At 30.6% G+C, this 21604-nt stretch overlaps 1 protein-coding gene across 1 annotated transcript in view; it reads right to left on the bottom strand.

Moving 5' to 3' along the window:
- The window catches only part of LOC143062709 (uncharacterized), a 65341-nt gene extending 45401 nt beyond the window's left edge, over positions 1–19940 (bottom strand). Inside the window, exon 1 of the mRNA XM_076234466.1 lies at positions 19850–19940. The gene's annotated coding sequence lies outside the window, so the exon portion shown is untranslated. The remainder of the gene's footprint in view (positions 1–19849) is intronic.
- Positions 19941–21604: the final 1664 nt, after the last annotated feature.

The following is a 21604-nucleotide window of genomic DNA, read 5'->3' as shown; positions in this document are numbered from 1 at the left end:
AATCGGAGATTATAAAGTTTATTCATCCTTGGTTAAACCTGTCTATTCTACAAATTTCTGCATCAATCTGAAAGTTTTTTTCTGCTTTGAAATGTTATTCATAATAAACTTAACTAAAGACAAATATAAAAACAAATGTACAATAAATATTTCAAGAATAAATATTTCAAGAATTGAAAATAAATGATACAAAACTGGTAACATTCCTTTAAAAGAACATCCGACAAAACAGAACAGTCAGCATGATGAACCATTGAGCTTATTCATAATTCAATAGCTAAGTGCAGAAAAGTTATATATCAGTTTTGCACTAAAAATATTTGGGTATACATACTTTTTATTCAAGATAATAAAACAATATATTTTGCAATATGTCACATTAAAAGTCATGTTATACCTAACTGGATCAGCCGTGATCAGTCAACTTGCACCAACCAATCACACTGAATTAGATCAACTCACAAAATTATAGATATCATGATCAACCATTTCAGACTTTCAAACTTTCCGCGTTTTGAAGAACCACTCCATTAAAGGTTGAACAGAAAATTTTGTGGTCAAAATAATTGTTGATTTTTGTTAAATCAACTTCAATCAAGTCAAGAATATGACAGTTTTTTTCCATTCGTTTGATTTGTCTGAACTTTTAATTTTGCCATTCGATAAGGGTCTTTGCTGTTTCGAATTTCCCTATGAGTTCGTTATTTTTGTTATTTTCCTTTTTTTATCTACAGAATCATTTGCCAAATAACTGACTGCATACAGAAAAAATTATCAGATTTCTTGAATTCTTATAAATTAAAAAAAGTTCTTGCCTTGGAAATGATCGTTGGATACATTTTAGTTAACTTATGAATAAATAAGTTTCTACACGTTTTACACGTTTACGAGTGCAAATTCCTTTTTTCTTTAGATAAAAATTAGTATCCGTACAAATACATTTTAATCATTGTTTAGATTTATGGCATTGGTTGACACTCGTGGTGATGGTGTACGTTGATATTTCGGAAGTCCATGTATAAACTATAAAAAAAAAACGGAATCACAACATACTTTTAAGCGGAAAAAAAGGAGGAGACCGTGTGTGCCGACAGGATTTCACAACCTGCCTTTATTTACAAGTTTACTATTAATAAGTTTCATAATAATTCAGATGTCCAAACATTAACATTAGAATCTATGTACTTGTAAAAAGTCATAACATGTAATAATCAACTATTTCATTGTGGTGATCGACGAATGTCTGAAGAGATAATTTCTGTTGATCTTGGTCACGAGTATCTTAAAGTGTTTTTTTTTTGTATCTGAAGTTAAAATGCAAAACCAAAACTATATCTTATCACCTTATATTTGGCGTGAATAGAATTTACGTTATAACTCATGAACGACACATTGACTATTGGAAAAGGTTAATCGTCGTGTTTGTCATAGCCAACCAGCTTCATACACTTTACAAATGATGCAGACCTTCAGTTTCAAATTCAAAGTGATACAAAAGAGGGTCGAAAGATACCAAAGGGACAGTCAAACTCATAAATTTAAAACAAACTGACAACGCCATGGCTAAAAATGAAAAAGACAAACAAACAACAGCACACATGACACAACATAGAAAACCAAAGAATAAAAAACACGAACCCCACCAAAAAAAAAACAGGTGCTCCGGAAGGGTAAGCAGATCCTGCTCCACATGTGGCACCCGTCGTGTTGCTTATGTGATAACAAATCAGGTAAATAGTCTAATTCGGTAGGTCACATTCATGAAAGAGAAGGGGATTGTAGTTACGACGTAGTTACGACGTAAGGAACATATCCGATATCATTTGTGAAACGGTTATTCCATAACGGTCAACCAACTCGTGATGGCGTCCGTAAAATTTACGAAGGGATGATTTCAACTTCACCATTTGGAACCCTTGGTTTAATAGCTTCCTTGTGAGCAGCAACCCTCTATCAAGAAAATAATGATAGGAAATGCAAGCACGGGAATATCGTATACAACATATGTATACACTCACTTAAAAAAAACGGATTATGAAATGAAAGGATACTATCAGGATAAACCTATACGAGAGTTGAATTAAGGAATATTGCAATATGTTTCTTCCTTTAGTCTTTAGAATAATATTTTGTATTAAAGTTGAACGTCATATGACTTTAAAAAAACATTTAGGTTTTCATAGCATCTGATTGCTTGGAGTTCGGTATTTTTGCTATTTTACATTTTGCATGTTATATATCAAGTCCTGAAACCGATCAAATGAATTGTTATAATTTCTATTTTGTTGTTTTTGTACTGATTGAGCAAGATGAATTGGTATTTACCTTATCGTTCTTATGAGCAAATCTCTTTTGACTGAACAAAGCTAAAGGTGTTCCAAATGTTCTTATTTTTTATTGAGATCTATCTCAAATGTAGCTAATAGGTATACTTCAGAAATGACAATTTTTCATATTAATCAAACTAGATACAAAATATACCAACCAAAATGTCATACTATTTTGAGAAAATACAACACAAGAAAGTATAGAAGGGGGGATTTAAATATTTCTCAAACCATCATTTTTGTAAGATAACTATCTGCCATGCTCGTCAAAGCATTTTTTATTCCTCGACATAAACAATATACAATTCTAGAATTGGAACTCACATTTGCTTTAGAAATGGTATGGTCACCTATTTTTTTTAAATTGAATTGTATATACATTTACATTCTGTATCAGGATACATGATTTAATCAATCACCATTATTAAAAACGAATACTTAAAAATTAAGACACCTGAGTAGAAAATGTGGTAATAGAAAACAAATTCGAAATTTGTAAATAAATACTTTTATATAATAAAATTCGTATCAAACAAATATCATGAATTTATGAAATACTCATTTACCAATTAATGAATTATTTTTTAATAAATAACGAATAAATAAAAACTGAGAATACAACAAACATTCAGAATGTAGGAAATGAATATTGCCCTCAGTAAAATAATTGTTTTGACAATTTGATATTAAACACAATTTATATTTTTAATACGTTTAAGATTGGTATTTTTTTCAAATCGATTGGTTATTATCGTCGCCAGTTGTTGTGTTTTTGCTTCCACTCGCCTGAATTTTACAACACAAGAGAATGTATTGTAATCCTAAATAGTACAAAACGGATTTTACTAAATTTACAAAATAATGTACTATTATTAGAGATTACATATATACATATAAATGTGTGGGTGTTTTTTTTTAAATGTACAACGCTTATTTCGTACACATAATCTTGTGTGTTCTTGAGAAAAAGGCGGGAGGTTGGATTATTTACTTGTCTACTTTGGTTCAAACCTTCAAGAACTCTGCATAAAGTCATTCGGAATAGCTGCTTACCTCAAAAATCATATACATTATTGTCAAACACAACACAACATCACATCCATTAACCTATCGAAGCTCCTGCTTTCTTGTAACGAAATATGACATATTTTTATTTCCAATTAAAGGCCCACAAGGGGCATACAGAGCATACATGAATAAGGAAAAAGAATATTGATTTGCATAGATACATAGATACAAACATTTTTTTTACATACAGTTACAATACAATTACTAACTCATAATCAGTTTAATAAATTTACCAACAGTTTAATAAATAAATAAATTGATGCTGATTATCAAGTATAGAAAAATTTGGAATTCTTTGGCAAACAAAGTCAAAGAGAGCATCTCTTTCTGATTTAAAATTTTCACAGTTAGTTAAAAAATGGATTTCATCTTCAACACAGCCAGAGGAGCATAATAAGGACATAATTATAGGACACGTTAAACTCAAAGACATCAAGAAGCTAGCAAAAAATATTCTACTCAAGGAATATATTACCTTAGTTGTATTTGACAAAACATTTTAGTATTTCTCGGACCTCAATGCTTTTCAACTTTGTACTTGATTGGGATTTTTGACTGAAATGATTCTAGCGTCACTGATAGTCTAATATTTGCTACAATAGCCAAACAAAGTCAATGTTTGCAGCGTCGTACAATATTTTGTTATTCTTGTTATCTGTTTAATATTACTCAACTACATAACATACTTGAATATTGTTTATCTTATAACAGAAAGCTGCAGTTCTTCGATGGTCAACATTTATTATCATTTATTCTCAACATGAACACCACACAGAATGCCAATGTCTCCTTTGACATATTGCCAGTCTTGTTATGTGCTATATTCGCTTACTGCTAACTACTGTCTTTTTTCTATACAATTAGACATGAAGGTTCCGCCAACATCTTGCGTGTATCGACGTAATAATTCAGTTTACATTTTGTAACTTTGAAAAGGTTTTGCCATTCAGATATTGTTTATGGAACCAAGTTACAACATACACGGGCGTTGACCATCTTTAAAATGTTATTTATATGATTTTTCTTCTTATACAAACTTACGTAGTTGAGTAACTGAAGTTTATCGTTAATTAGTTAAAATTCAAGATATTTATCATGGTAAAGAAAATGAACGATATCAATCAGATTTATTTAAATGTTCCCAAATAGACGACGAACAAATTTGAGACCAAAGACAAGAACACACAAAATGTGTAATTTTAAACAGACTGTTCATGGTTATAAATGAATTCACTCTTGCATGCTGGCATTGTTGTTAACGAGGTAGACCATCACTACTTGATACTCGTATGCCTATCATATAATAGTTTTATCATCTATAGTTTATGAAATACTCCTATATTCGAGTGTATTATAGCAAGAGATCACAAATGGTCCCCTTTATATTCTAGGGCTGGAGAAATTATTTAGGAATATGCTGCAGAATTAATTATTGAATAGTGTAATAGGTCAAATGCCGCACAATCGCGACTCAAGTGTCGTACAAAAAAAACATTAGATATTATAGACGCAGCAATTTTATATGAATGAAGATAAAATTTTATTCAGAATGAGAAGTATGGCTATTCTGATCGGTCATTTTGTGCAACAGAGATATTTTTTATTTCTCAACACGTGCACTCAGTAAAAAAGTCAGATACTTTCTTTAGACCTAAAGGACCTGAGAAGTCTTTACTACGTTGTGATGAAACAAGTATTTGATATTCAAAGATAAGCAAAGGGGAACATGAATTGCACTCTAAAATAATGTCTCAATTATTCTTCAATTTCTATAAATGGTTCGTTCTAAAAACAATCAACTTCCTAAAGTATGTATCTAGTAAAAAAAGGCTACTATTGTCGCCAAAGTGTTGTTTGCTATCTGAAACGTATCACTTGGTGAATGACCGAACATATGTCTACTGTTGAGAAAGATGTAATATATAACTGAATAACATACAGTAGTTCGGACTGGGTGGATATATATAGTGAACACCTGATAAAAATTATTCTAATAAATCAGTACATAACATAACATCTGTTTACATCCTACTACATAAATATAATGTTAGTCCGCTAATTTATGCTCTGGGAGAAATGTTTGTATTCAATTTAGACTATATTTATGTCGTTTTAGTAAATAACTGATTTCATACATTCCCTAGAAAATATTTATTACATTAGCCGTCAGTAAAACACAAGAAAAATGCAACCGTTTTATCAAATTACTCAGCATTTCCGTAATGATTATGATAAAGTAAGATTCCTGTTAGAAGACAACTGTCATGATCGAATTTCTGGTAAAATATAAAATATTGGTTAATAAGAAAGGTTCTCACCATTATCTTAAGGTCAAGGTAACATGTAAGCCATTCTTACTAGATGATTAGTATCATTTGCTGGAATCATGATTTCAAAATTCGCACAAGATGGCTTTGTTTTCATTTTTTACTCCTTTGTGTTTGTTATTCCAAATGATTTTGTCTTTTTTTGCTCAATGAAATTTGATTCCTGAGATATTATGATAGATTTGTCGTTTAGACATTATTGTTGGTATTATTTGAACAACTTTTCGAAACTGTGACTGCATTCCAAGTTTCAAGTCAGAAACACGTTTTTGTCTGTTAGGTTTTATGCACAGCGTTATAGGTTGTATGTTACTTTAACGTTAACAAGTTACATCATGAGGCACTATACGTTCTTTTTTATGCATTTATATGTTATAAATATTGCATTATAAGTCGGCTAAAATCCAATCGAATGTCAATAAGCAAAGGAGGTATGAATAGAAAACTATCCTCTAAAAAAACAATTGACAGAATGTGTTAAATAAAGAAAAAAGAAAAAATAATAGTTGCGTTTATTATGATATCGTTCTATCATTCGGAACATACTAGGGAAGATGGATGAGTAACATTTTAGTTACAGAGTAAAAATGAAGATTACTAGTCAAGCAGTGACAGTTGATTACTCTGGTGTACATGCGTCCATCCAAACCCTTTATATACTAACGGTACTTGCTATTTAATCTTTAGTTGTCTTATAGTGTTCTGTTGGTTGTTTTTGGTTTTTTTTTGTGTTTGATTTGTCTTTCAGTTGGCCACCGTGTTTTCTGTTATTTTTCGATACATGTTTCTTTTGTTGCATCCTTGGTATATTATCTCGCCCAATTTTATGAATATACATGAAGAGATAACGAAAATTGAAATATTTTTACAATTTACGGTATACTTTCAAAATCAGACAGAAGGTTCTTCAATAAGAGATAACAGCAAAATGAAGAGTACTACGAACAATCAATACAAAAAAATACCTTGACCTTTGGTACTAGTATATGATTATTAAGCTCATTAAAGTTTCTTGTATTTCCTTCATGAGATGTTAGTTATGACATAAAATCTGAAATACAATGTGTTACATACAAGAAGACTAACTCGGTACGAGGCGTGATGATGAAATTGGATTTAAGGCTTAACCTAGATATTTTTTAAAGTCGCGTTTTTAGTTTGATACCAAGTTTATATGAAAGAAATATTTTGTTAACAACTTTGAATTATATCATAGTTACGCATGCGCACCTAAAATCAGGAGTAAATTTTAGTTGCGTTTGATGTAAGTCTTTTGATCTATGATGAAATCCCCATTAAACATCGTTTTAATCGATAATGTTATGATGGGTGATTCGGGATTTAACATACCATGAACTTAGGGTTTTGTATGCGTAATAAAAAGAAAATTTAAGATCTTTAAGTCGTCCAGCAAAAACTCGTAAATGCATTCAAGCTGTTGTAATGCTGAACAAGACATAACAAAAATTCAAATTTTTCACACGGATTCCAATATACTCTGATTTTATATATTGAATACATTTTAATACTTAACAATAGTAATTGATTACCTAATTGTTTGAACATTCATTAGGATCGATCTACATAAAGTAGGCGTCGTCGATTTCGACTATAAAACCGCCCTCCGTTGTAGATTACAGTAGATTTCTGCTCAAGCCTTCTGTTACGTAGCCATGTTCGCGTCATTTGATTAACACGTGTATATTGTTACGTTTCTGCCTTTGATTTATGAACGCCAATTATGTAAAGCGTATATTTTGAGAAAATTGAAAAATCATCATGCAGATAAATTGAGCAAATGGTTTGTAATGAAATCCGAATTATTATTCGATTTTATTGGTCACTGTTTAACACGCATCGCTATTTTTCACAATACTTTTCCAGCAATAAACAGAAAGCATGAGGTCTTTGATCAGATTTTCCATTTTATCAACTCTGTACGCTCCATTAAATGCCAAGCTTGCTAACTGTGTTACATTATCAGCTTTTAAGAATATGTTCTTTTGGCGACAAATGTAATAATGATACCATCGCTTTTTGATCTTTCTCGTAATTTGCATAAGTACTCTTTTTGTTTTCATTTCCACATCAAAGACGGTAAAAGTCTGCTTGAGTAAATAATCGAAGGATTATTATGTCATTACGAGACTCAAGTCACAAATATTAGAAAGTACACAGATATATATTGAACTATTTAATCGTATTAAAGACGGAAACATTTTTTTTATAATATATCTCTGTTCTTAAATATGATTTTTATCACGGAGAGGGCATACCTCGTGTAAAGTTAATAAATAAAACAAGTGTGTGTATGGCGTTATGTGGAGACAAAAAGCCCGCCACTAATTGGTCTTCGTTTACAGGAAGTATAAAGAGAATTTCGGAGTACTAGTAAACCAATGAACCTTTTCAAATTGAACTAGAAAAACAACTGACAAAACATCAACGTCACATCCGAAAAATAATATGTATACAACTAAAGAAGTTAATACATTCGCATTTAACGAAGGAGCTCACTATTTATCATTACTAATCTAATATGTAAAAGGATAAAAAAAAAGGGACGTAAAAAGGGCAATGGTTAACTAAGTGAATGATTTATGCTTAATGTCCAGTAAGAAATATCACATGTCCAAGGGGAAAACATGTTACATTAATAAGTGAGTTTTTAAAATTTCACTTAATTGGTGGTTTGTTTGCTGATTTCGGTGGTTTAACTTTTTCATTGAGATTGGATACAATTGTGTATGGCAAGTCATCTGATAATCGAAATTATCGAACCATGGGTCAAATAATATAATAATATTGTTAACTGCACATATAATAATAACTTTTATCCCGAACTCTTATTTCTATTTTTATAATTATTATTACCAAATATACTGACGAGTCATCAATTATATAAAATGTTGCACAGTAGCAAGTAAAGAGGTAACTTCATACTGAATTGTAAACAGGATCTAGCAACTTTGTCACGGTAAATACATTGGCTTAAATGCATTGAAACACTGAAACATTTTATTTCACTAAAGGCCTCACATGAGGCATGATAGTACAACATACTTTCAGAGGCGGATTTAAGGGGGGCAGGGGGGCCCGGGCCCCCCTTTTAGAGATAAAAAATTGGTTGCTTATATAGGGAATCACTGAAGCGTGACTGGAGCGGGGCCCCTCTTAGGTCAGTCAGTGGGCCCCCACTTCTGATATTTATGTGAAGGGGTTGGAGTAATTGTACTTTTTAAGGGGAGGGAAACTAACATATAAGAAGTCATCCACATTGTGTCTATGTATTATTAGTTTTTCAGGTATATTGATTATAATTTTATTACGGATATGCGTTTATTAATGTCCCATTCGGTCTTCTTCGGTTAATATGTTATTAGTAGAAACAGGTAACGGTTCCAATAACCAATAATCAAATTATTACCACGTTTATTTCTTTCAATAACGTAAACTAACACTGAGACAGCATTTGTCACTTACCGAATGCCATCAAAATGTTCGATGCCAACGATTCAAAATGTCAAAATTGTATAGATGTTTTAAAACTTTGGAAAAGAAAATCGTAATAATTAAATTAGGAAAAGTTACTAATACAGAACTGTTGTTTCAACTCATGGTCACTCGTAGTCTGACCACCTTGAAACAAAAAAAAAAACAGGTGAATGACCAACCTAGGAGCGAGTTTAAACATTACCAAATCATACACGCCCTATTACAAAGGTTAGGCTTAGTTCATAACAAAAATAGTCTCAAGATTTTAAAAGAAATTTATAACAATTAAAAAAATGTTTTGATAAGTTTTGGACAAGAGCTTATTGAATAAAGTAGTTTTAAATTATTTCTGATTGCATCCAGAGTCGGCAAGGAGTCGAACAGCACTGATATTTAAGTTTAAGGAATGTTAGACAAAAATACTCTGTGCCAAAAAAAAATTACAGCAGTGAAAAAACCCATTATTTTCTACTAATATCCGTCTAAGAGTTTGGTTGGAAACACTTTTATTTTTTGTTAACGTCTTCAGAAATCCCCAAGACATTTTAAAATATGTCCTTTAAACTAGTTACCATGTCGTTATGAGTGTTAAGAGACTAAACTAACGAATGAAATGAAAAAAATCTCACACAACTTTTAAAATATCGAAGATGATGTAAACTGAAGCTAATTTTATATGTCTTCAATTTTTAGAATATAAAAAACTGTGGGATAATATTTTGTACAGACAATTTTTCTTGCATGACTTTTCAAATATACCCCACAGCATATAAACATTTTGGCATTTATATTCAAGGAGCAACTCTGAAGTCTTGAGATAAAGAATGTAGTAAAATTAGTAATGAGAAAACTAAGACAAAATCAGCAAAATATTATAAGACAAACATATTAGTAATATCAAGAAGTTCTTTTTCAATGTTTTTCCATTCTTCGTTTGTGATTTCAACGATAATTTGTTTACAGAAATATTGACAGTAGCACGTATCTGACGCACGGACATCAACATCATGTTCTGCTGTAAATTATAGGCAGGCTACTGTTGTTCATTGTTGAAGGCCGTACGGTGACCTATAGTTATTAATTTCTGTGTCATTTGGTCTTTTGTTGAGAGTTGTCTCATTGGCAATTGTGTCATATCAATTTTTTTTATAAGGTTGTATTTGTTGGCCGAGTTAAATAATTTTCGCGACTGGACTATCTTCAAAAGAACGCCTTTTCCATATTCAGGATATGCAGCTGACAATATTTTTTCTGCATTAGAAAATTGAAGAATGCCAGCATTAAAGTGGATGATTACCCCCTTTCTTTATCGATAAACTTCATTAATTTTCTTGCTTTTGTTTTAGATGTTGAGACATTGTTTGTAATGTTTGTAATACAGAAACATAATCCAGACCCAAACCTGGAATGACGTGGCGAAGTTTCCGGAGACTTGATAAAGAACGAAAACGCTTGAAACTTAATCTCCAAAGTGTTTTAAATTGGGAGGACACGAGAGAGATGAAATGTCAACAATAACGACCATAATGAATGTATTTTGTCGACTAATACAAAATTTAATCAAACACAACAGAGTTCTTCAATTTATCTGCAAGACCCTTGTAAACATTGAGAAAATGAATAATGTCTAGAGATAGAATAAATAGTGACACGTTTATTGGTTTACACACTTCTATAATAGTATCTAAAACATAAAACTTGACGTTGTTGCATTTTACGAGATAAAAGAAATGTTCTGGTAATTGGTTAACCCATAATATACTTTGTTACTCTGTAAAAATTAATATTCGGTTAATAGATAAAATTGAGAATGGAAATGGGGAATGTGTCAAAGAGACAACAACCCGACCAAATAAAAAACAACAGCAGAGGGTCACCAACAGGTCTTCAATTTAGCGAGAAATTCCCGCACCCGGAGGCGTCCCTCAGCTGGCCCCTAAACAAATATATACTAGTCCAGTGATAATGAACGCCATACTAATTTCCAAATTGTACACAAGAAACTAAAATTAAAATAATACAAGACTAACAAAGGCCAGAGGCTCCTGACTTGGGACAGGCGCAAAAATGCGGCGGGGTTAAACATGTTTGTGAGATCTCAACCCCCCCCCCCCCTATACCTCTAACCAATGTAGAAAAGTAAACGCATAACAATACGCACATTAAAATTCAGTTCAAGAGAAGTCCGAGTCTGATGTCAGAAGATGTAACCAAAGAAAATAAACAAAATAACAATAATACATAAATAACAACAGACTACTAGCAGTTAACTGACATGCCAGCTCCAGACTTCAATTAAACTGACTGAAAGATTATGATTTCATCATATGAACATCAGGCACAATCCTTCCCGTTAGAACATGGAACCTTTAAGATTTATTAAATAATAGATTCAATGTATTTTATAGTCCAACGTTTTAAAAACCATACATTTTTTTTAATATTTTTTTTAATTCAGAAACATAAAGACGGGGCTAAGATACCAGAAGGACATTAAAACTCATAGATCAAAAATAAAGTTATTGCCTAAGCTTACCTGAGTTTACCGGCCAAATAAATGCGCGCAATTGTAATGAAAAGCTGCGCGCAAATGTTATGGTAATGCGCGCAAACGTAAAGCACCGAAATAAACCGACAACGCCATGGCTAAAAAAGAAAACGACAAACAAAAAATGTAAGTACACAAGACACAACACGGAAAACTAAAGACTTAGCAACACGAACTCCATCAAAAACTGAGGTTGAACTCAGGTTCTCCGGAAGGGTATTTAATTTTTTTTTTGGAAGACCGAACTTTAACACTGGATATTGCATATAAACACTTTACAATAATAAATATTAAGAAAAGCAGGAATGACCTTAATCATTGACCAGTTTAACAGATAACGTCAACCACCAACAACCTACTCTTCCAAAAACAGAATAGCAAACAAAGACATACTTGTTTCCATTCTCAATTTTATACAACAATAAACATAATTCAGATATTCTACTTTGGTACCGTCGAACTCTATTGTGGGGTCTAGGCGGTTGTAAGTGCTTACACCCTCCCCACTCGTTAAATTTGGTCTTTTTGTCATGTGTCGTAAAAAGAAAACTACCGAATAATAATGTATACTATTTCAACACACTTCACAAGAACTGAAGTTTAAGTGGTTTATAAAGACAAGAAATTGTTGATTTCAAAGCAAAACAATAATGCAAAAAGTTATGCGGTATGGGCTTTGCTCATTGTTGAAGGCCGTACGGTGACCTATAGTTGTTAATGTCTGTGTCATTTTGGTCTTTTGTGGATAGTTGTCTCATTGGCAATCATACCACATCTTCTTTTTTTATATTGAAATGAATAGCTTTGATATATTTTAGTATAACCATAAGTACATGTACTGTGGGATCTAGAAACGGACAAACCCACCCTAGAATAAACAAACAAGATTGCCAATGAAACAACTATCTAACAGTTACTAAAATGTCGTATTAAGGTAAACTTTGCTTGTTTTAGCTGTAACTTTTGCTTTTGGAAAGACAAAAAATATGTAAGATACATCCATCCAAAATTGGTTCAAGTGATGTTGCTTTTTACTAATAGAAAATTTAATTTACCAGCTCAGACCTTTTGATTTTACAATTAAACTAGAAATGTTTTACTTGGGCAGTAGAAATGAGACACTGTAATTTTCACTAAACTAATTTAACCTTTAATCAATAAGCTAATTTGTCCGTAGAAATCATCGGATACAGATTGGACTGTCCAAATAGTCGAATTGCGAGTTCTATTTAACGAGTATCAATCATGTATTGTTGATTTGTTTCTCCTCCATTTGAGACGACAAATAGCATTTGTTTAGAATGTTTGGTTTCTCATGTTGAAAACGTTTATAAGTATCTTTTTTCCTGTAATCTTTTGACCGAGAGATATAAAAAAAGAATGTTAACGGAAAGGTCGGCTTAGGAACCAAAAGTTAAAAATGTTGAGCAACTACAGAGAATAAACTTAAGACTTGATCGAAATGCAAGATATAATTGTCATTAGCTTTTTGTCTTTGATGTTCAAACTCTTTTCTTATTATTAAGTATGTTTATTTATAGTTGACCATAATTACAAATAATATGCCCCATCAATAATTACATTGTATTTGACCTTGCTGTGTGCAATTACTGCTTACATGTATTTACATGTCTAAACTACTCTTGCCTTTATTATTCCTTCATTATGTTTGCAGCTTTATATTTCAACAGCATCATGTTTTAGAGGGTATTTGTTTTGTACAATGACATATTGACGATTGCTTTTATCTCCGGTCTTTGATATTTTCCAAACATTTGAAGTATGTGATTACGTAACTGTTGAATATTTGTTTCAGCATTCGAACACTTTCATTTTCTGCATAATTTTGCATTAAGAGCAGTAATTTTGTATAATGATGTCACCTACATATTTTATCCTACAATTGAATGGTTTAAAAATTTAACGATAGATATAACGAATACGTGTTAGTGTTCTGACCTATTTTGGTTTGGAAGGAATTGTCAAGCCCCGTTTCAAAATATAACGAACTACATATTTGTTTTTCGTTCATTTTTTGTACATAAATTAGGCCGTTTGTGTTTTCGTTTGAATTGTTTTACATTTGTCATTTCGGGGCCTTTTATACCTTACAATGTGGTATGAGCTTTGAAGGCCGTATACGGTGACATGTAGTTGTTAATTTCTGTGTCATTTGGTCTCTTGTGGAGAGTTGTCTCATCGGCAATCATACCACATCTTCTTTTTTTGTATAGACATGGTCAAAGGTGGTTGTTTGTCTCATAATAATTCTGAAGTCTAAAAATTGAGATGATCTAAGTCTATGTTGAAACTCATAATCAGGTGGATAGGAGCTTAGGTGTTCCGGAAGGGCAATAAGTTCAAGCATAATAAGGTGGATAGGAGCTTAGGTGTTCCGGAAGGGCAATTAGTTCAAGCATGATAAGGTGGATAGGAGCTTAGGGGTTCCGGAAGGGCAATAAGTTCAAGCTTCAATAGTAAAAGTTTCGAAATTCCTTGTTAGATTCTTCGAGTGGCTATTAGATACACTGGAATGATGAAAAACTGAGCAATTACATTCAATTAGAACTTTAAGAATCTTGCCGTATGAGGGAGAGACCATACAAGTTCAATCTACCTTTTTTTATTTTTACGTCAGATGATTTTTGATGGCATGTTTATACACTGCATGCACTATTCCAAAATCCTCTCGCGGGAATAGGAAGAAATAGATGCAGTATTGAAAAATTACATGCATCTGTCTTTTATATGTGTGAAATGCTGACAGCTTTTGCATTTATTTATTGTTATTATTCAACCCAAAAGATGGGGGACTAAAACACTTCATTTGGTTATATCAGTATTTCTTAAACACTGATACACGAGTACCTAGACCACTGTCAGGAATTATTTCATAAACAACAGTGTTTGAAAAAAAAACTATGTTTTTTAAAAACATGCAATTTGACCTGTTTATCCATTTCTTGTGATAAAAGCATAGATTTCAATCAAAGAGCCAAATAAACGACATAAACGAAAACAAATACTAGTATACACAAAACATTGTTGTGGTTTATCCGGAGACGTTGAACATGGTTAATGTATACGTTTTGTTTTTATCTGCTTGATTCAACAGCTTCAAAGCTGGCATTAACTTTACTAGTAGTGGAATTTTGACAATGAACAACAACAACAAATTAATCAATGAAGTTCATTAGCGAAAACCTCGTGTATATTCAGGACGCCAATACACGTGTAAAACATGCACTGCAATGTTGTTAAATACCAAAGGGGATTGAAGTAGATAAAGAATAAGAATGAATATCATATGCGACATAAAAACTTAAAGGATGTCACCGTTACCAGTACGCATATAAAATTAACTGTTGGGAAAAAAGTAAAATCACAAAAATACTGAACTTAGAGGAAAATCAATTCGGACTTTCGTAATCACATGGCAAAATCAAATAACGAAAGATCCATACAGGAAGCTTATTTGTCAAATGTTAAATTTACAATACTGAAAAGTCAAAACTATACAGTTTAAACCGATCAAACTTTCTATAGGTTATTAGGTTACTATTACAAAACAAAAACAAAAATTATATAGAACATGATGTCAACAACAGCATCGGTCTCACTACAGGTGCATGGCTTTATACATGTACATTATAGAAATATGTTTTGTCCGAAAATTTTTACCTTTGCTATAAAATAAAAGTATTAACTGTTAAAAATTGCATGATCATCAATAGCCTTAGCACATACTACACTTTAAGGTTCTAGTTGTATCTCGGTTATTTCCCTTTTAGGTTACATCACTCTCAATATATTTATAATTTTTTGACTTGTCAATTTTTTTTCTGGTTGCAATTGTTCCGAACGTAGGGATTTTGACTTTTTGTGTTTTGTAGCCTTATCAATAACATGGAAAGTATCCAGTCATGCAATGAATAAAGTTCTGTTGTTTTACTTTGTTTCAATGAGGTCTCCATTTATCATATAGGCATGCACAGATATATTTCATCGAACTATTTAAGATATCAAAAGATATGTCTTGAATTGTGTTTTAAAGGTATACTCAGAAAAAAATACTCAAATAGACTTTTTTATATAAAGTGGACCAAAGTTTTAAACTTGTATATCAAAGTGGAACAAAATTTAATATATAATTATCATTTTAATTTTACTCTTGCATACGATTGGATAGTGCATATATATATGTCATTTCAACATATATCTTATATAAAAATAAGAGTTCTAGAAGACAACATACAGAACTTTGGAATATAAATGAAAATGTAATAGATTATGGATTCGCACGCTTTTTAAGTATTTTCAATTGTTTACGAGTGTCCGTGTGTTGATTTATGTAAATAAGAAGAGAGAGAACGGATGAGAGAGGTTTTCTTTCCAAAATAACAGATATTGGTAAATATTTGTTATATAAATTAATTTTTTTTCTGTAAAATTGGGTATGATAGCCAAAATGCAATACCTTTTTACTTTGTTCATACGACCACAATAAACTGGATAATTGAGTTTAAATTTGAATACTAAATGTATCCAGTTTCGCTTAATTTCCTTCAAACGCAAAATAGATTCGTTTCCTTTCAGATTCATGCAATTTCTAATTCATCATTTCTTGGATATAATTAAACAAAAGGTTATACTGTCTCTATTCTTTCTACACTAAAAATCGAAATAAAACATAATTAATCTTCAATATTGCATTTTTCTGAAATAAAATCACTTCCCGTAATGCAACGTCTTTTGCTATTAAAATCGATAAAGAAGTCTAAAATAGAAAGAAATGACGTCGATTTTATATGCTTGTATGATTTTACTACACACAATTTGCATATCTTTGATGCAACACAAAGTTGACTTAATCAGAGTTATTAAAGGCGTATGAATATTTCATACTGCTATTAGGTATTTTGATTGGATAAGTTCTGATTTATAACACATTCACATTAGATTTCCTACGCGTTCAATATATTCCCATGGAAATAAAATGAGCAAAAACTTTAATTTCGAGGATAAGTTATTACATTTTCATCCAACATGTATATGCATTTAATATTTCTATCTCATTCCCATAGCAATAGTATTCATCGAATTGATTTGTTTAAACACCAAGGATCTAAATTTCATTATTTTATATCATAAATCATAATTTGATAAACATTTGTCATTGATTTCATTATATTTGTAATCATAGTTACAAATATGTAATTTGTAGTTTTATATAACAAATATATTTTATTCCTCAACTGATGCAATTTGTGTATGTAAAAATATTTGTTTAGCTTGGTATTCAACGAACATAAAAATAACTGGGACTATTAAACTAACCGGTTCTTTAACATGAAATCAAAAAATGTTAGTATAATAGTCCCAGAAAATAACAAGTATATTATTAATACAAGTCAACTTTATAAGAAAAGGGGTATATTCTATTAATTCAAAATTCGCAGAATATTCCATGAAAAATTTGAAAAGTTCCAAATTGAACTGCTATATTTTTTAATATTCTATAAACCCAAACTTTTGCAAACATAGAAATAAGAAGATGTAGTATGAATGTCAATGAAACAATTGTCCCATGGCCACACCGAATACCAAATGAAGTAGAAACATTCAATATTTAAATATTTAAAAACTATTTTTTCGAAGCATAAATAATTCACTACTGTACACCACTGACTGATAATTTAAGTACTGAAAAACGTTTTCCTTTGTCTGTGGTTTTAACATTTTGGATGAAATTGTAATAACTTATTTCGGGAATTGGAATTTTTAGCTCATTTTATTTGCTTCAAAATACAAATATTGACTTTCAGAGCAGAGCTTTTAGAGGGTAAATACAAAAATATCAAAAGAAAATATTATTGTGCTAATATCTTTATTAAGAAAATCATATGGTATAAATATAAATGTATTATAAATGAAATAATGATATTTCTGGACATTCTATTGTGGAAGATATTACTAACTTTATCAATCTCTATCGTTTGATGTACAAAGTGTACTGCTTTCCCCTTTTAATCCCTATTAGTATTACAAGCGACATTTGGCCTTACTTCTGGGCAAAAGGTTAAATGGTGTGTTGGTCAAATTTTGAGTTCGTATCGGAAGAATAAAAACTTTTTGTCTTAATTATTTCTGTCATTTTATCTTTGAATATTTACATCTAATATGTTGTATTCACTCAAAATATGATTAAAAGTTGACCTTAATACCGGTACTCAAAATATGATTAAAAGTTGACCTTAATACCGGTACTCAAAATATGATTAAAAGTTGACCTTAATACCGGTACTCAAAATATGATTAAAAGTTGACCTTAATACCGGTACTCAATATGATTAAAAGTTGACCTTAATACCGGTACTCAAAATATGATTAAAAGTTGACCTTAATACCGGTACTCTGAGACGTCGACCATTGCCGTTACTGAATATTGAGACAATACAAATTATCTTCAGATAATATGGAAAATATTGCCCTCAACATATAATAATCGGAGATGTTACCCTGAAATTGATCAACTCAGAAAATATGAAAATTTTTGCCCTGAACATATGATAATCGTAAATTATTACCCTATACTTGATTTACTTATTTAACTTCAGATAATATGAAAATTATTGCCCTCAACATATGATAATCGTAAGATTATTACCCTAAAATTGTTTTACAATAAGTAAAACATTAAGACTGAGTAATGTAAAAAGTCAAGACATAAATAACTGTGATTATCTGCCATACTGATATGTCGTGTGTATTGTCTTTCTCCTTACGGTCCAAGTGTTGTCACCTGTAGGTTATCATATCTGTCAGAGAAATAATGCTTCACTTTCACCACAAATATTTACTATATCTTCTAATTAATTTTGACGACAAATTAGATAAACGAGAGCTGTATACATTGTTAATCAAACGAAAGGAATTTCCCGATGCAGTGTCAAAACTCATATTTTTTAACCATATTTTTGACACTGCCATTTTTTCTGTATGAAAAAATGATTAAGATAAACATAAAATAATTAATACCGGTTCTTTAAAATGCAATTAAAATCAATTAGTTTTTTTAACATTACCATTCTTACGTGTATTTTATAATGGAAATTTAATATATTTATATATAATTAATACACAATGAATAAATAATAGTATAGCGTGTACAACTTTAAAATATAAAATAAAATATAGGTTTCAATTTCATGTGGTGGAAATAATTTATTTATTTTTATTTATGTGGTTTTCTAATCTTGTAGCTTGATTTCTGTTTAAATCTCGATTTAATATCTGATGAAAAATATACTTTAAAATTATTCAGAGCTTTTGATATGGAAATACAGCTGCTTACTTTACATGCGTCATATTTTAAAATTTTAGTAAAGACTTATTCTTTTTATGATTTTAAGCATAATTTTAGAGTAAGTACTGCGGTATAGTAATCTATCTGAAAAATACTATTTATACACTTTTGCTCCGTAGGATCAAGGCATGTGTTATTTTCATTAGTGTTTATCTCATAAAAATATCAGATATTTTCCTCCGATTGTAATGCACCAATGTTCATATTTTTACATGATTTATTTATTTGTTTAAACAACAGAGCATTCATGCATACAACAATTGTTTATTACCTCTTTGTAGCGAACCACAAGCGGTCACAATTCCCACAAAAACAATAAACTTCCCAAACAGAATTAAATATAAATCACTATAAAAACAACAATCCTTTCGCAAATCTATTCAAAATTGAACTAAATTTCTTCCTCATTCGAGGACTTCTGTTTTGAGTATACAAATAATTTATCATTGATTAAAAATAATTTATAACATTCGTGACCTTTCGACCAACTTCGAAAACTCTTTAATCAATTTAAGAAAGTCAATGATGAAAAATTAGAACGATGCGGTAATTACGCTAATGTGCAACCCATAAAATGCTGTGACCACTTGTAGAGTCGTTTTGACCATGTAGCAAATCGCAACAGCAGACTCTCTTCTTGACTGTTTTATTGCCAGTCATACACATTAAGACACAATAAAATAAATAACAACACTAATATTTAAAACTATTAACTTACGGTAGAAAGTCGTAAATCTTCTCACTGTACAAGCTTTTGCTACATTGACGAAAAACCCATTCCCGCCGATCTCTCATTCTTTTTATGGCCAGATAATCTTTATGGCTTTTAACCAATCAGATCTCGATGTTTCAAATTATTTTTCTTCACGAGTACGTCTACATTACATATATTTTATAGTAATGAGATTTTTGTATTGTTGTTTAGCAGAAAATGAACAATTTTTATTAGCTTAAATGATATATATCGTTTCATATAGATTTATTCATTTGTTCAAATTATTTTATTCATCTAAAAATACTGAATTTGAAAATTAAGAATGTTGCATCGGATTGTATTGTATCGATAAGTGAAATTTAAATGACATTATAAAAACATAAACTGTTTTTAAAGGATTTTAAGTTTTTCAAAAGTGATAATAATATTAGGAATATATTTACATGGGTCAACCAACATTTATACACGCGTCTCTGCTTGTACATACCAATATTTTCATTTGGAAATAATTTCGTTATAAACGGAGGATAAAAAGAAATGGAAACCTATTTTTCATAATAATGACCATAAATTTTAAAAGATAATTACACCTTTCTCGAAAAGCCTCTTTGTCAGATTCTTCGGGGTTTTATTGTTATTTATCCAATATCGCAAATAAAATGACAAAATTAGAAAAACAATAAGGTCTTTCCTCGCGTAGAGGAAAGACCTTAATTACAAAAAGTTGAAAGAAAATACCCAAATTGAAAGGATTCACTTTTATTTGATAGCAAATAATATTTTGTATCACCAAAAATATCATATAAAAATATAACTTCATCCCTTAAACTTGTTTCCATCAAACTCTTTGGAAAATCTTAAGTCCTCTAACTTCCATATGACAAAAAAGTGTGATTTATTTCGCATGTGTTGCGTTTTTAATACAATAGGCGTATTAATGAAAGTTGGGAAGACAAAAATCCTTCTTAAATAGAATTATGCTTTTGTTTGAAGAAGAGTAATTTTCTGGATAAATATTATATTTTATGGCTTCTGTGGAGATGAAAGACGTTTGTTCTTTATAAACAAGCAATAAATAATCTTCTGCCAAAGAAAATAGATGTGTTTCCAAAGCACACCAAATGAAAATTTTCCAGTAAGGTTCCAAAGGGTTATAATTACAATAGCTTTAAGATTATTGGCATTTGTAGAAAATCGTAATATATTTATGAAGCAATTTAAAATAAGCCTCAAATGCATGTCTCTGGGAAATTAATTTATATTGTTATTAAATGATAAATAGATATTTTAGAGTTCGAAATTTGTATTTTGCAATAATTTACTATACGTATGTTTCCTAAACAAATCACAAGTATTACAAAGAGAGGTTATTTGGAATTTAAAGCAAAATCTCGAACAGTATTATAATTACTATTTTTATTTTTTTATTTGAATTTGTGTTGACCAAATTTTCGTACTTTTAGGTTGCATTTACCAATGACATTATATAACTATATCGAATTTGAGCTACACGAGGGCACCACCGAAGCTTTTAAGGTTTGTCGACCCAACTATATATATTTTTTACTTAATGGTTGTTTATGTATCCGTTTTTGGTTTGTTTATATTCACTTCGAATTTCGAATTTCCGTTAACTGTCATTTGTACTTTTAGCTATGAGCATACAATACGTTTATAATTTTTCAACATATTGAATAAGGACCTGGGACCACAAGCACGGTTGCTTATTAACAGAAAACAGAATTTTCCATTCAACCA

This window comes from Mytilus galloprovincialis, chromosome 2 (genome assembly GCF_965363235.1).
Source record: "Mytilus galloprovincialis chromosome 2, xbMytGall1.hap1.1, whole genome shotgun sequence".
Classification (NCBI taxonomy): Eukaryota; Metazoa; Mollusca; class Bivalvia; order Mytilida; family Mytilidae; genus Mytilus; species Mytilus galloprovincialis.
Note: the sequence above shows the minus strand (reverse complement) of the source record. Positions and strands in the feature narration are given on the sequence as shown.